Raw genomic sequence first — 15,848 nt, 5'->3', positions numbered from 1 at the left:
TCTTCAATCGGAACATTAACTTCCTCATTGTTGTGTCTAAAATTTAATGTCCATAATTCATAATCTATGGTACACCGGAATTTTGCTAAAAAGTCTCGGCCTAGTATGCCATCTGTGAATATAGGAAAACCTTCCTCTACTAACTGGACTTCATGTTCTATAGTGGATGAATTCTGGAATGTGAGTTGAGAAACTGTTGATGCGAAAGTTTCGATTTTGTTTCCTGATATACCTGAGATCATGCAATTTTGATCTCGGTGTAAACGATGATTGTCTAAAACTTTATTTAAGTTAAAAATAGAAATATCAGCTCCTGAATCAACCATAAAGGTACATATTGAATTTGACACACCAACATGTGCGTTTATGAAGTTAGAAGCTGACGCGTTTATTGTGAAAATCGTTGAAGTTGACCTAAAAAATTAGGTAGTTGTTGTTGAGCATTAGGTATAATTTCCTTGGTGGTTTTCAAAATTACCACGACTATTTGGTCGTTGCTTGTTATTGAAATAACTACGGGGTGAGAAACCACGTCTAGCAGTGTACATAAGTTGTGCACTGCCACTGGATGACGAAGGTTCATTTTCTGTTGCTTTAATAATGGCAGCGGACAGTGTCGAAAACTGTCCGGCCTTTAAAACAATTTTTGTTTCATTGCTACGAACTCCTGCGCAAAGAGCCTTAACTCCTTGCTTCGTAGCCATTTTGGAAGCAACATCTAATGGAATGTTTTCTGAAACATACGCCTTTTCGAGTTAACTTCGGTGGTGAACTTGCTTATATCTCCGATCTGCCTTGTTTGGCTTAATTTTAAGATATAAACATCTGCAGATGTAACTGAACCACATCTATCCTTTAAATTATTGACGATTTCGGTAATTGATTGCGGGTTATCCCCTACAGCAGCTCTAGCTTTACCAGTTAGTCTGGTTTTAATAAACCTGATTATTGTTGCTAGTGCTGCTGCCTTTTGTTCTACACTTGCTGATGCAAATTCTGAATTGACTGCATCTTCAAAAAGTCGGACCGAATCGATAAACGGTTCGAGTCCTTCTTGGCTACCATCGTAACTTTGAACGATTGACGTTCACATTTTTAAATCTACTTTTGGGGCAGCTATTTTTTTATTATTTTTATACAGTCTATTGAATATAATTATACTATTGCTAATCGTTTTTAATTTTACAAGATGGCCTGTCGCGTATCAATTGTTACTTTAATATCGCTATAAAGATTACGGGAAGCACGTAGGAGAACTTTTTGCTGAGGTTGTGGAAAATCCTCAAGTAAATACAAAATGTGCTCATAAATCTCACTAGCTCTTTTATTTTTAGCTAGTAAAGTTTGTTTTAAATATCTTCTCGAAGGAGCTGTTCTGAAATTTGTAATAATTGTTTTTAACTCCTTGAAAAGTTGTTTAACTGCTTTGTCCATTGAAGAGTTAAAAGTTCATGTTAAAGAGTGAGTAGAACTTATCTGTAGATGAAAATGTATAAAGCATTATAGTAGACGAGAATAAACATATAAATAGATTTATTATAGAATTTGTTTTTACGAAAATATGATATGAACCAAGATATATACAATAAAATTCATGTGATATGTGATAAGAGCCGAAAAATTTCGTGATATATGATATACGCCACAATTTGAGATTTCTGAGATATATGTATGGAGCCAAAAAACTGAAAAATGTATAAATGATTTGAGTAGAGATTAAAATGTGAATTGAAATATTGGTAAAAGAATAGGACAATTTACTATTGATTGAACAAAATAAGAGGGGATTTTATAAAACGGTTTAATACAGATAAAAATATTTTACAATAATGACATCAATAAAATTTTATTGATCAAAAAAATATTACAAATATTATTTACTTGACTCTTTCAACCTTTCTGACATGGGGATCCAAGTTATTGGATTATCCCGAGGTAAATCATTGATTCTGTCTAACATTTCTTCAAAAGATTTGGGATCACCTCACCAAAAATGCACACTGCCTCTGCTTGCTGCGGATTCAATCGTTTAATCGTTTTTTAAAATCTTCAAGTTTTTGCGCGAGGACTTCGTTTCGCTGCGCGCATGACACTCTTATTTTCTTCATGGTTTTTCACTCAGAGTTTAAAAATTTTAATGAATCGCATTTTTTGCGTATTCCATTTGAACTTTTAGCTCTTTGGAGTATGTTACCATAAACCGCACTACTTGTACGAAAATTATTACTGTCACGAGAATAAACACCGTTATAGTTTTTTCCTTGTCTATGGTCATGGTTGACCGACAGTTCTTTGCACTTAAAACACAACACGATTCATGAACGCAGTGACAGGGCCGTTCTGCGTTTATTGCACTTTTGTGCGGCGTGGTTGATATTCAATTTCACGCTGTTCGTTCCACGGGTTTTTTGTTTACTTTTGCGTTGCGATCTCACTAAGTTTACTCGCTCGCTTTAACACTTGTTTGTCCATTCCTCTCTGGATTACGTTCCAAAGATTAAGGACTAGCTGGATCGTCACTACCGCTGCTAGATACCATTGCCAAACCGTGATAGTATCGAGTTTTTCTGAATGCTGCGATTGGACATTCACAATTTCGATGTGGTTGTCCCCGTTATGTTGCACCTGGGCTTTTGATTCTTCCGAGCCCATTTTCAGCAGTTCACTAAACTACGTAAAGCCATATGCATGTGTTGCACTTTTCGCGGGCGATGACTCGCATGCTCTTGCGGCGGATCCACGTTTCAAATCGGTGCACCTTACAAATTAGGCTCTTCTAGCACTAGCTTCCGATTTTAAATTTCACTCAAGTTTTCATCAGTTCACATTTTTCACGACGGAGTTTTCCGTATTTTTACGAGATATCAAGCACCACTAATAATCTGCACTTTCTTACATCGGTTTTCTGATTACTAAATCCACTTGACTTGACGGTGAAGGCTATTTGCAGGCCACTTGGCGCGGTCACCATGAAATATGTTGGAACCACTGATGAAGTAAGCTGGAACCCGCGGACCACTTTTGGCTGTACTTACGAACACTACAGTCGGACCGTGGACCTTATTCACTAATTGGCAGTGATATAGCTTAAAAACCATTTGGTTGGCATTGGTCCGAAGACCTGATGGAACTGCCTCCTGCTGGTGCAGAAGGCGCTTTTATTCACAAATTGTCACCTGTGGAATGTCATCGGACTTTCGGACGAATAACTATGCAGGTGGGTCTACGTTTTAGTTCTGATTGTATTTCTGCTAGCTTTGTGTGAAGAAAGTTTTGGGAAGGTTGTGTAAACGAAGCCACCGAGGAGATTGTCTCTTGTTTTCCAAACATCTGGCTACCTCATGCGTAAGCGCTGGTATGTTTTAAAAAGGTTGACTGTATGCTGACTACGAAGGTCTAATGCAACGGAATGTTGTAAATGTTTATGACTGAGTTTGTAAATGGGAAGTGTTGAAGGACACGACATGAAGATATACATTGAGTAATTTGATATGATTCAATGATGGTTCAAATTACTACACCTCCTCCCTTTAGGAAGAATGGCGTAGCCGTTCTATTTTTATAAGATTCCTCTCGATTGCTTCGTTACTAAAATTAATATTGTACATTTTTTATGAGTTTACAATTTGTGTGTATGTATGTGTAGTATACTATTTTATATTTATATAAATTTTATAATTCTGGTTTTATGAACTTTCATAGTCAGATTTGTTATATTATTTCTGATTATTACATTTGCTTTATCAATTTCATCTATTGTAAACGGTCCACTTTGAACTGAGTCTAGTTTTCTTCGACCTTCATTCTTTAAGTAAACTTGATCTCCTATTTCAATGTGTGTTTCTTGAATTGACCTATTCAGTTGCTCTGTTCTGGATTGTTTCTGATTGTTTAATTTGTTGTGGATAAATTTATGAATCACTTGTAATTTTTGTTTCAGCTCATTTGTGTAAAGTTCATAGTTATAAATTGGATCTATTGTTGTGTCTTCAAATTAACCCAACAACCTCTTCCAAAGACTATTTCAAAAGGTGAAAATCTATGCGTAGAATTAGGGGTCGTATTGTAACAATAAGAATAATAGCTTAACCACTCATCCCAATTATCTCTAGTTTCATTGGCGAAAATTCGTAGGTATTCGTTCAAACACCTATGATTTCTCTCCAATGCTCCCAAAGTTTGTGGGTGATACGCTGTAGCGCAGTTATGATCAATTCTTAAAAGGTTACATACTGAGTCAAAAACTCCTTTGTACTCAGTACCTTGGTCAGTTAGAATCAGAGTTGCTCGCTGTCACTATCAACGCTTGAAATTTGCTGATTTGTACAGGCCGACTGCGATACAATTCGGATCATTCCATATCACATCAACATCATGCTGTCTACTCCATCACCAGTGGATTGATGGCGATAGACTTTGGATATCACTGATGGGTAAAGTTTGATCTTATATTAAGCAAATAAAATGGCAATTTATCCGTTTGATATTCTTAATAGTGCTGCAGATGGATTGAAACTGTGTATTGGTCACTGAAAAACATTAATAGCGTGGATAATAACCACGTGATCACTCATTCTGCAGTGATTATGATCTAGAGGGCGGTATCGTTTCACTGCTGTTGGTTGTCAAATCAAAATGATATTGATAGCACGAGAGTGATATTGATAGTTTTAGTCCATCAGTCATTAGTTGATCTGACTGATATTGTGCAACTCTGGTTAGAATAGCTCGCATTGGTCCATAGATTAGAATACAACTCTCTACTATAGCTCTTGCTATTGTTTGAGCAGATTTGTCTGGAATTGGAACTATGATAATATATTTACTAAGGTCGCATTGCAGAGTAACTGCAAATCTGTTACCTTTTTCAGAAATAGTGAATGGTCCGATTGTATCTATGGATACTACGTCGAACACTTTAGTGGGGGTTGAAGTTAATTTTTGTTTAACTGATGAAAAATGTTTATTTTTCTTACATTGTTCGCAAGATTTCACAAATTGCGATATAATATATTTCATGTTACGCCATATGTACATGTTTTTCAATTTTTTGTATAGTCTAAAAATTCCAACATGACCTCTGGTTGGAAGGTTATGTTGTTCCTTAATTATTTTTTGTATTATATTCATATCGTTCATTGGTTGAGGTGGATTGTATAGTATAATTGATATTTTATCAAGTACTTTATTACCTATTGTTATGAAATCATTAATGTTGATAAAATTAAAAATTACATCGCTAGTCGAAATAGCGACGCTTTCGCTTTTTGCGCCTTCTTAGAGGTGATGTTTTTGTTGCTTTAGGTTATATTGTTTTTGTAGGGTACCCTTTTCAATTGCTCTGAATATGTTTGGTAGTTCCGTTAGATTCAGTTTTAGTCCTAACGCTAGAGTTAGACCATTTTTGAAATTTTTTTCGAATAGTGTCAAAGAGCAAATTGGTGCTTCATTATTTTGTGTTAAGTTGAAAGCAATTTTTCTCATTTTGAATATTTGTTCGTTACTAACGGCATTATAGACTCGAAGTTGATCAGGCTCCGGGTCGCTGCTTCTATTTTTAATAATGGCTGAACTAGGTTTGGCTAGCATTGACCTAGTTTGCACTTGTAATATTTGAATCTCCTTAAGTTTATCTGCATTAATATTAATTCTAGAGAGTGCATCCGCGACTACATTACTCTTTCCAGGGACGAATTCCACTTCAAAATCAAATTCTTCAAGATCCATTCTCATTCGAACCAATTTTGAAGAAGGATTTTTCATTCCGAAAAGATAGATTAGCGGACGGTGGTCTGTACGGACCAGAAATTTACGACCGTATAGATAAGGTCGGAAATGCATAATGGCCCAATGTATGGCGGCTAATTCTTTTTCGATGATGTGTTTATTTGTTTCGCCTTTAGTAAACGCGCGACTGGCGAAAGAAACAGGCAGATCATCATCACCATGCTTTTGGGACAAAACCGCGCCGCAAGCAAAGTTTGGGGCGTCAGTTGTTAGAATAAACTGTTTTGAAAAGTCAGGGTACTGTAATATTCTTGGTCTTGTGAGTTCATTTTTTAATTTTTCAAACGAATTCTGACATTCCTGAGACCAGGTGAAAGGTGTGTTTTTCCGAAGTAGTTTATTCAAACAATTGCATATTTGGGCAAAATTCGGAATAAATCTCCGATAGTAATTACAAAATGCGACAAAGCTTCTAACTTCATCTGCATTTTTTGGAACGGGAAAATCACGAATTAAATTGAATTTTAAGTTGTCGGGCAAAATGCCACAATCCGTAACCCTATGTCCTAGGAATGCTACTTCCTTTTGAAAGAAAATACATTTGGCGGGATTCAGTTTCAGATTCCTCTGTCTGAAACTATTGAAAACTTTTCGTAAATTTTGGAGATGGTGTTGCACTGAACAACCCACTACGATTACATCATCAATGTACAGGAAAGCACATTCGGGGCTGAGCAATGGACATCATTCTTTGAAAACTATTTAGACTTATGTTGAGCCCAAACGGTAATCGTTTGAATTGAAAATGTCCTTTTTCTGTGAAAGAAAAGGCTGTGTATTTTCTCGATTGTTCATCAATCTCGATCTGGTGGAAACCAGACATTAGATCCAGTGTTGAAAAATATTTTGCCCTACCTAGTTGATCCAAAATATCATCGATCCTAGGCAGTGGGAACTTATCTGCAAGTAATCGTTTATTTAGTTGACGGTAGTCAACCACGAGTCTCCATTTTTTCTCGTTATTATATTTCTTTGGAACCAACAGTATCGGTGAGTTATATTCCGATACCGACGGTTCAATGGTGTCATTCTGCAATAAATTATCAATTTGTTGACAAACCTCTTCTCTCTCAATTTGAGGTGTTCTATAATTTTTTATATAGACTGGTGAAGAGTCTGTCACCTTTATACTTTGTTTGTAAAAATTGTTGTACGTCAGTACATCATCTTTCAAATGAAATATATCGCTAAATTCCTTACATAGATTCATTAATTCTACTTTGGCAAATGCTGGAACTGCTTCGAAATTCAGTTCATCCTCCAGTAGTTTGCCTCTACTGCTATTTTTATTGGTTTTAACTTTTAAAATGTGATAATCATTCAATAGAGACATTTTTGGAGTGAATTCGTTTATGATTACGTTTTGGGTTGATGGAATGGTCAACCTAATACAAGGACAGTGTTTTTAAAAAATGGTGTTACCGCAAAACACGCCAGGTGCTATTTCCATGGATTCAATTATCATATCTTGGTCTATGTTCATTTGCAGGGCTGTTACAACAGGCGCGAATTTCGCGATTCTCGCGGATTTCGCGATTTTCGCGGATTTGTAGCGGATTTGGCCAGCCAAGCGCGAAAATCGCGGGTGGATAAAATTCTGTCGCGAAAATCGCGGATTTCCCAAATCATGCGGCAAAAATTACAGTTATATACATACATTCGTGATTTCATAATTAGGAAATTTATATTTAAAACAGAAAATCCACGTCTTCTCCTTGAGAGCAGTAAAGTTCAGTTAATAAAGTCACTGATATCGAAAATGTTGTTCAGGGATATATGAGAAGCAGTAACATTTTAACATTTTCATTTTATTTGGAGTAATTTTTCTCGAGGGTCGCTAGTTAATCAAGAGATAGTTACTCCCTAAATTCTTAATGACACTAATCTAAATGTTCTATTGATGTTTACGGCCTATAGGTTTTTGACTTTAAGTTAAACTGGAAATAGAAAATTATACTGTTTAAATCCTGTGAGATTGAAGAACATTTCTCTCACGTTAAAAATCTAAGAAAATACGCTCATTAAGACCACACAGCACATTTGGCTTGATTTTCAAACATTTGAAATCAGAAATGTTTCAAATTTACTGATCATGAATGAATATAATATGTCAAGATATTAAACCGTGTATGAATGCTAAATTTGTTCAGCTTCATTACATAAATGCATGACTTTAAAATTTGTGCGAATATTATGCAGACACTCTGGCTGAGTTTTGGCGCTGCAGTCATAATTGGTTACCCTATGCAATCTTAGGATCAATAGAAAAGTTTAAAACAATAGATAGCTCCGCAGTCAAATTAGGAGTTTTGTCAGTGAAGAGATGTAAATATAACTAAATAAAACTTTTGCAGGTTAAGCTGATCACCATAAAACCGTCTTACGATCTGTTTTGAAAACCAGTGCATCGACTGAATCATCAGCACAACACACCAGTTAAAAAGTTAGCATCTGGTGAAATCGCCAAATTTATAAATTTGTAACTTTGGAAGACATGTTTGAACACCGATGAGTGAAGAAAAATTTAAACAGTCATAATGCAGCTTATATCAAAACTACTATTATTTTGAGCAATTTCACCTGGTGCTTAACTTTTCAACCGCACACTTAAAAAAAATCTTTGAAATTTACGTCATATGTGCCCGACATTTTGGAACAAGTAAAATGAAGTAAACTTAAGTCACAAATGACGTAATTTTTCCGTCACAATGGACTGAATATTATTTGAATCAATATATTTTTTTTTGGTCACATTGGATGTAATTTTACAAGAATGATCCATTTTTTAGTTCTAATTTGGACCTGTAGAGTTGAACATTTTGTGTAAAACGTCGAAAGAGTTTTAAATGTACAGTCCAATGTACTACCAATGACTAATGAATATTACTGAAAAATATAATAATTATCATAAAAACAAATTTGTTAAAAATATAAAATTATCACACGCGAATACGATTTCAAGATTTTTGTAACAGCCCTGCATTTGTGATAAATGTCGTATTACTTCTGATCGTGTCGGGATAATAAATGATCCGTGCAAATTGTCTTGAATTGGGATTTGCACATGTGCTTCTTGCGTATGGATTGCTAATAACCATGTGTCGTAGTTGATTTCACATTTGTATTTTGACAGAAAATCTCTCCCAATTATCCCATCGGTTGGAATTGCAAATCCGTCATCCACTAAATGAAATATACTAGACATAGGATAACCAGCAATATTTAAAGAAACTTCAATAGTACCTAAACTTAGGGTTTTCTCGTTTGAGATACCTGAGATATAGCACTTGTCGACCGGATTATATGTAAGGTTTGAGCTTAAGACATTCGTTTTGAGAACGGATATGTCTGTTCCAGTGTCTATAATGAAAGAACAAGTTTTATTCGAAACGTTAATATTAAGCATTACGAAATTAGTGGCAGCTAAATTCATTGCATAGACTGACTGACCTTGCACAAAAGGGTGGTTTGAATTTGGGTTAACTTGCATTTGCTGAGTTGGCATTCTGTGATGTACCCATTGCATTGGTTGATTTTGTTGACCGTGAGTCGGTAAAGTTTGTTGCGGAGGTACCATTGCATCAGCGTAAAAAAAATTAATACGGTGGTCGCCCTTGGCCATTCATACCTCTATTGTATGCATATCGAGGTATGCGCATATTACCGTTATGTTGTCTGTTATGTTACGATAACCCTGTCTCCAATTACCTCTTTGGTTATTGTAGCCTCGGCCTTGCGAGAAACGTTTGTTTCCTCTGTTCATGCTTAGTATTTGAGCGGTCGATCGATTTCCATCAGAATCAGGCATTTCATTAAGTTTTTGAATCGCCTCTTCTATGGACGTAAATTTACCAGCTTGCAAAACGATTTTTGCATTATCGCTGGGTACTATGTTAATCAAGGTGTAGATGGCTGCCTTAGTAGCCAATCTTTTCGCGGTCACGTGAGGGATTTCCTCTTTGATATAGCTGCTTGTCAATTTATGACAAAGCTCTTCGATTTCCTGACAGTATTGTTGTTTGGGAACGTTACGTTTGACGCTTTTAAATTTTGATAACACTTGTTCGGTCGTATCGCGACTGCTACAAGCTTCTTTAATTAAATCAACTATCTCATCTATTGAACGATTAGCGTATCGTTCGGAATAGCTTCTCTAGCTTTTCCGGAAATTCTGGTCATCAAGAAGAATTTCAGAGTTGGATGATCGTTTTCATTAATGACCGTCTTCAAAAATTTTACACCGTCTACGAAGGCAAGCAATTTTGTGCTGTCGCCGTCGTAGGGTGTTAATATGGACGCTGCCAATCTTGCATCGAATGCAGTGGCGGCTTGTTCTTGTGGTTATTCTGCTTATTCACTGATTTTCTTAGATTTTGTTCGATTTTTCTGAGCTCGTGCAAACACTGAATTATCTCTATTTTACTCATACCTTAGAATATTTATCTGCTTGCTGCTTCTCTCCTTCGTGTGCTTCATCTCGGTTCACGCTGTCTTCGTCTCGGTTCACGCTGTCTACGCCGTTTCACGGTTTACGTCTCGCTTCCATGGGGTGACTCGATTAGGTAAATTTAGCTGGATCGCACATTAACACTTTACTGCTCGCTTTTGTGTAACATTATCAGGTTAATTTGATGAGTAGAGTTGGATCGCACTTAAACGTTTCACTGTTCGCTCTTCGTGTGACTTGTTAAATTTGGTGGGTAGAGTTGGGTCGCACATAAGTATTTTACTGTTCACTCTTCGTGGTTTGTTTTCGTTTGATTATCGTTTGAGTTGCACGCACTTGGTTCACTGATTTGTACCTCCTTGGTTGGTATACCACTTCGTTTGGTCGACTCGTACATTGTTCAATCTTATCTCCTGTTGAATGACACCTTCCATGTTTTTTTTCTGGTATTTGTTATATAACCGTAGCAGAATGTACGCTACCATTATTCTTGATGTTCTTTTAACTTTGCACTAATCACTTTCGGTCACGGGTTAAATTCAGTTAACAATTTTAAAACTTAGTTAAATTCAGTTAACAGTTTTCCAACTTCGAACTTAAAACTCTGTCACGGTCGCCATGTGGAATGTCATCGGACTTTCGGACGAATAACTATGCAGGTCGGTCTACGTTTTAGTTCTGATTGTATTTCTGCTAGTTTTGTGTGAAGAAAGTTTTGGGAAGGTTGTGTGAGCGAAGCCACCGAGGAGATTGTCTCTTGTTTTCCAAACATCTGGCTACCGCATGCGTAAGCGCTGGTATGTTTTAAAAAGGTTGACTATATGCTGACTACGAAGGTCTAATGCAACGGAATGTTGTAAATGTTTATGACTGAGTTTGTAAATGGGAAGTGTTGAAGGACACGACATGAAGATATACATTGAGTAATTTGATATGATTCAATGATAGTTCAAATTACTACAATAGCCCAATGTATGGCTATTAATTCCTTCTCATTAGTTGTTTTATTACTTTCACCTTTCGTAAAGCTTTTGCTTGCATAGGCGTTTGGTAAGTCATCATTACCATATTTTTGTGAAAGGATTGCTCCGCATGCAATGTTCGAAGCATCCGTTGTAAGGATAAATTCCTTCGTGAAGTCAGGATAACGAAGAATTGTTGGTGATATCAATAATTGTTTCAATTTTTCAAAGCTAGTTTGATGTTGATAGGTCCAATTAAATTTAACGCCTTTTTTCAATAAATTATTTGACGGCTTTGCGATATGCGCAAAATTTGGTACACACTTTCTGTAGTAATTACAGAAAGCTACAAAGCGTCTTACTTCATCCGCATTTGTAGGTACTGGAAAGTCCTTGATGATTTGGAATTTACTACTATCGGGTAAAATTCCTCGACCTGTAATACAGTGTCCTAGATAAAGAACTTCTGTCCTCAAAAATTTACATTTTTCTGGATTTAGCTTGAGGTTGTAGTACCTCAAACGATCGAATACTTTCTGCAAATTGTTCAGATGATGATTGACGGAGAAACCGATGACGATTATATCGTCAATATATATAAAAGCACATTCAGGGTTTAAGCCTGCCATCGCGATGTTCATCATGCGCTGGAAGCTATTAGGGCTAATATTCAACCCGAAAGGCAATCGTTTGAAATTGAAATGCCCAAAAGACGTAGAAAAGGCTGTATATTTTTTTGCTTCTGCATCTAATGGAATCTGATGGAATCCTGCCATTAGGTCCAGAGTTGTAAAATATTTGGCTTTTCCCAACTGGTCAAGTATCGTGTCTATTCTTGGCAATGGGAATTTATCTGCCAAGATTTTCTTATTCAACTGGCGGAAATCAACCACCAGTCTCCATTTTTTACTACTGTCGTCCGATTTCTTCGGAACCAACAAAATTGGACTATTGTAAGGTGAAATAGAAGGTTTTATTATATCATCCTTAAGCATCTGTTGAACTTGCTTTTTGATTTCATCGGTTTGTGAATAAATATTTTTATAATTAGGAATATACACTGGAACAGGGTCCGTTAAGTGAATATTCTGGGAATAAAAATTATTTGTGCTTAATTTTTCGTCTGACATACAAAATATGTCTGAGTTTCGGTCAATTAATTTCTTCAACGGTTTTTGTACATAGTGAGGTACATTCGAGATATCTATTTTTGAAAGTAAGTTTTGCTTTCGTTCATTATTTGTGTTCCTTATTGGGACATGTTGATAGTTTTCAAGTTTATCAACGATTGGTTGGAAGTTTTGTATCATCATTTGTTTGTCAGTGGTATTGATGAATTTTACCATGACATTTGTTGGAGATACTATTGTATTTCCACAAAAGATTCCAGGTTGTGTCTCTTGCGAAAGTACGATAGAATCTGTATCTATACGATAATTTGGTATTTTACGAATCACTTCACTGCCCATAACTGCATATTTGTAACATTCGACAAAAGTAGGCATTGAGTAAATGGGATACCAAGTTTGCATTTTACTGCAGTATGGGAGGAAACTGAAATTTCAAAAAATCATTAAGAATTCAAAAGAGCTTATTTGAGGCTGAAATTTTGTACAACTCATATCGCATATTGGGTGAATAGTCAGAAAATAATTCTGATAGAAATTTCGTTGCTACTACATTATGAGGCTCATGTATAATCTCAATGTGACGGTTATGCGGTTACAATTGCCAATGTGACAAAACAACTCGGTATTTTTTTCGAATTTTCTAGAACAATCTCACAGATTTCAGTAAGTTGATCGAAAGTATTTATCATTTGATGACTCTCCATGGTGTTAACTCCAATTTGCCAAAAATGTCGAATGTGACTGTTATGCAGTTATGGGCAGTTCACATCTCGGTGGAAGTATTATGTTGTTTTGGAAGCTGTCTTCAATGGGAATTGAAATTACCTGGTTTTGAAAATTAAAGTTCAGCAACCAATATTCGTAGTCAACAGAACATTTGTATTTGGTCAAAAAATCGCGTCCCAGAATACCGTCGGTGGGTATTGGGAAATCGTCATTTACAATTTGAAAATTATGACTTATTTCAAGACAGTCATTTAATCGTAAGTTAGTTGTAGTTTCTGCAATGGTCTCGGATATCCCTCTACTTATACCTGAAAGTTTATATCTAATATTTCTATTGATAGGTTGATTTAACAATATTTTACCACATTTGAACAGTGAAATGTCGGTTCCACTGTTAATTATCAATGTACATTTAGAATTAGTCATATGTACATCTAAAGTAATAAAATTTACAGCGTTCAAATTTGTTAAGTAAATTACTGTAGACGATGCGGGTTTACCTGCATCGTATGTTGACCTAAAAAATTACTGGCATTGTTAATGTTTTGTGCATTAAAGGACTGCTCCTGATGATGAAAAAGAATCGGCTGTGTGGGTGCGTACGCCTGTGGAATGGCCGCTTGTGGTGCAAGCAGCTGAACAGAGCCATTTTGTGCTTGAACTGCATAGATTTGGCGCCGCAAATTATTATATCTTCCGCCACGTCCTCTGTTTTGGTAGTAATTATTGCTATGAGGAAAACTATTTCTGGAATGAAAGTTGTTTCCATTTTGTGTATGATAGTTTGGTCTTCGCTGAAAATTGCCTCGACCTCTATTATGCGAACGATTTGATTCGTTGCGATTATAATTATAGCGAACGTTATGTTGCGTTTGTCTGTTTACTTCCCTTCCTTTGAAATTTAGCATTTGTGCAGTTTGAACTGTTCGAAGCATTTTCTTGATGTTTTTGGGTTGCTTCCTTAATGTCCGTAAATGTACTCGCCTTGAGGATTATCGTTGTCTCTACAGAACTGACACCGTTTATCAAAGTATCAACACCTGCTTTTGTTGACATCGATTTTGATACTGGTTCAGGTATCCCACTATTGATGTAAACTCCCTTTAATTTTGCGGTAAGGTTTTCTACCTCGTCACAAAATTTCTATACCGTATCTTGCTGTTGTAAAGCTTTCACTTTTGCCAAAATATTACCCGGTGTAGTTTTGTCTTAGATGCGAAGATGTCTTAGTGCTTTGACGTCATCAATAACATCATTAATTGTAACCAATCCATCTGCTAAACCCAATCTGGCTCTACCGATAAGACGTGTCTTAAGGAACCTTGCTGCTAGAGCTTCTAAGTTTGCCTCCGTCAAATCCTTCAAAAGGTTTGCGGAGTCTACAAAAGCGTTAAGTCCGTCAGCCGTTCCATCATACGGTATGTTGATTGATGTTGCTGTTTTGTAGTCGAAAGCCATTGTAACTTCTGATTTTGTATTCAGTTGTTCAAATTTAAGCTTAAGAATATTTCTAATTTCAGTTATAGCAATTCGAGATGCTTTAATTAAAAATGTTAATTCTGAATTCGATGAAGTATCCTCTTCCTTTAATAGGCTACTTTCAATGTGATTGTATAATTCGTTTGCGTAGTTCCACTTAGCTTGAAGAGTGTTGATTGTAAATTTCTTATCAATTGTTTTTTTATTTTTTTCAAATAATTCAAAAGCGTATTTAAAATGCCAACGTCGTCTTGTAATGACGACATTTGAAACTTTAGCTATATTCAATATTATACATCAGCTATATTTGCCTTTGAAGCGGCACGCCCCATTTCGTATCCTTTGCGTTTCCACCTTTTTTCAAGTGTTTTTCTTAAAACCAAGAGCAACTGAAGAATTACTACTGCTAATATTATCCACAATTTTATCTCATGGTTTTCGTGTGAATTTTCATTTTGTTCTAAATGTTCAATCATATTGATATTATTATCACCTGTTTGTTCCGTTTTTGAATTTGATTTACCCATTTTATATATTTGTTTAAATGTGTTACATAGTATTTAAAAAAATTTACCTTAGCTTAACTCCTTACTGCATCACTGTCACTGCATACATCTGCATCTGCTCAATCCTTGCGATCAATTCTGCTTCTTCTGCGTCTTCGCGTTCACGTACCGGTTTTAATAGCAAAAACCTACTTCTGCGTCTTCACGTTCACGTACCGGTTTTAATAGCAAAAAGCTACTATTGATCCACCTATGTTTTTTCTAACTGCATCTTTATGGGTCATTAGTCCATTGTTTCTAGTTAAAATCACGATTCCACTGGCACTGTTTACGGGCAGGAAAACTTTAGTTATATCTTCAATTTCTCGTTTTCTCACGGTCACAAACTTTGATAATCCTTCTATATGCCGAAGAGTCTTCTTTGTTATTTTTAGAGTATTGACTTGTTTCTTGGTAACTAAATAGTTTTGTTCCTCAAGTAAACGAATGAGTTGAACTACACATTTACTCTTTGGCACTGGAATTTCTTTGTTTCTTTTAATTCTGGAGATGACACTCAACAGCTCTTCTTTTGCGGCGCACATACCGGAGAATCACTCGTGCAACTTGAACTCAGTTTTTCAGTTTGTAAAGACGATGGTTTTTGTATTACTAAAATTGTAGTCGTGAGACTGATGGCTATAATACTGAGTTTCCACTTAGCCATTTTTCTGAACTATTCACTTTGCCAATTGGCTTATCGATGAGTCGAATTGTCTTTATCGCGCACTTTGCAGAACGGTCTGCTTTTTACTCTGTACGGTCGCCATGC

Source organism: Aedes aegypti, chromosome 3 (genome assembly GCF_002204515.2).
Source record: "Aedes aegypti strain LVP_AGWG chromosome 3, AaegL5.0 Primary Assembly, whole genome shotgun sequence".
In the NCBI taxonomy this organism is placed as follows: Eukaryota; Metazoa; Arthropoda; class Insecta; order Diptera; family Culicidae; genus Aedes; species Aedes aegypti.
This window is presented reverse-complemented; position numbering follows the sequence as displayed.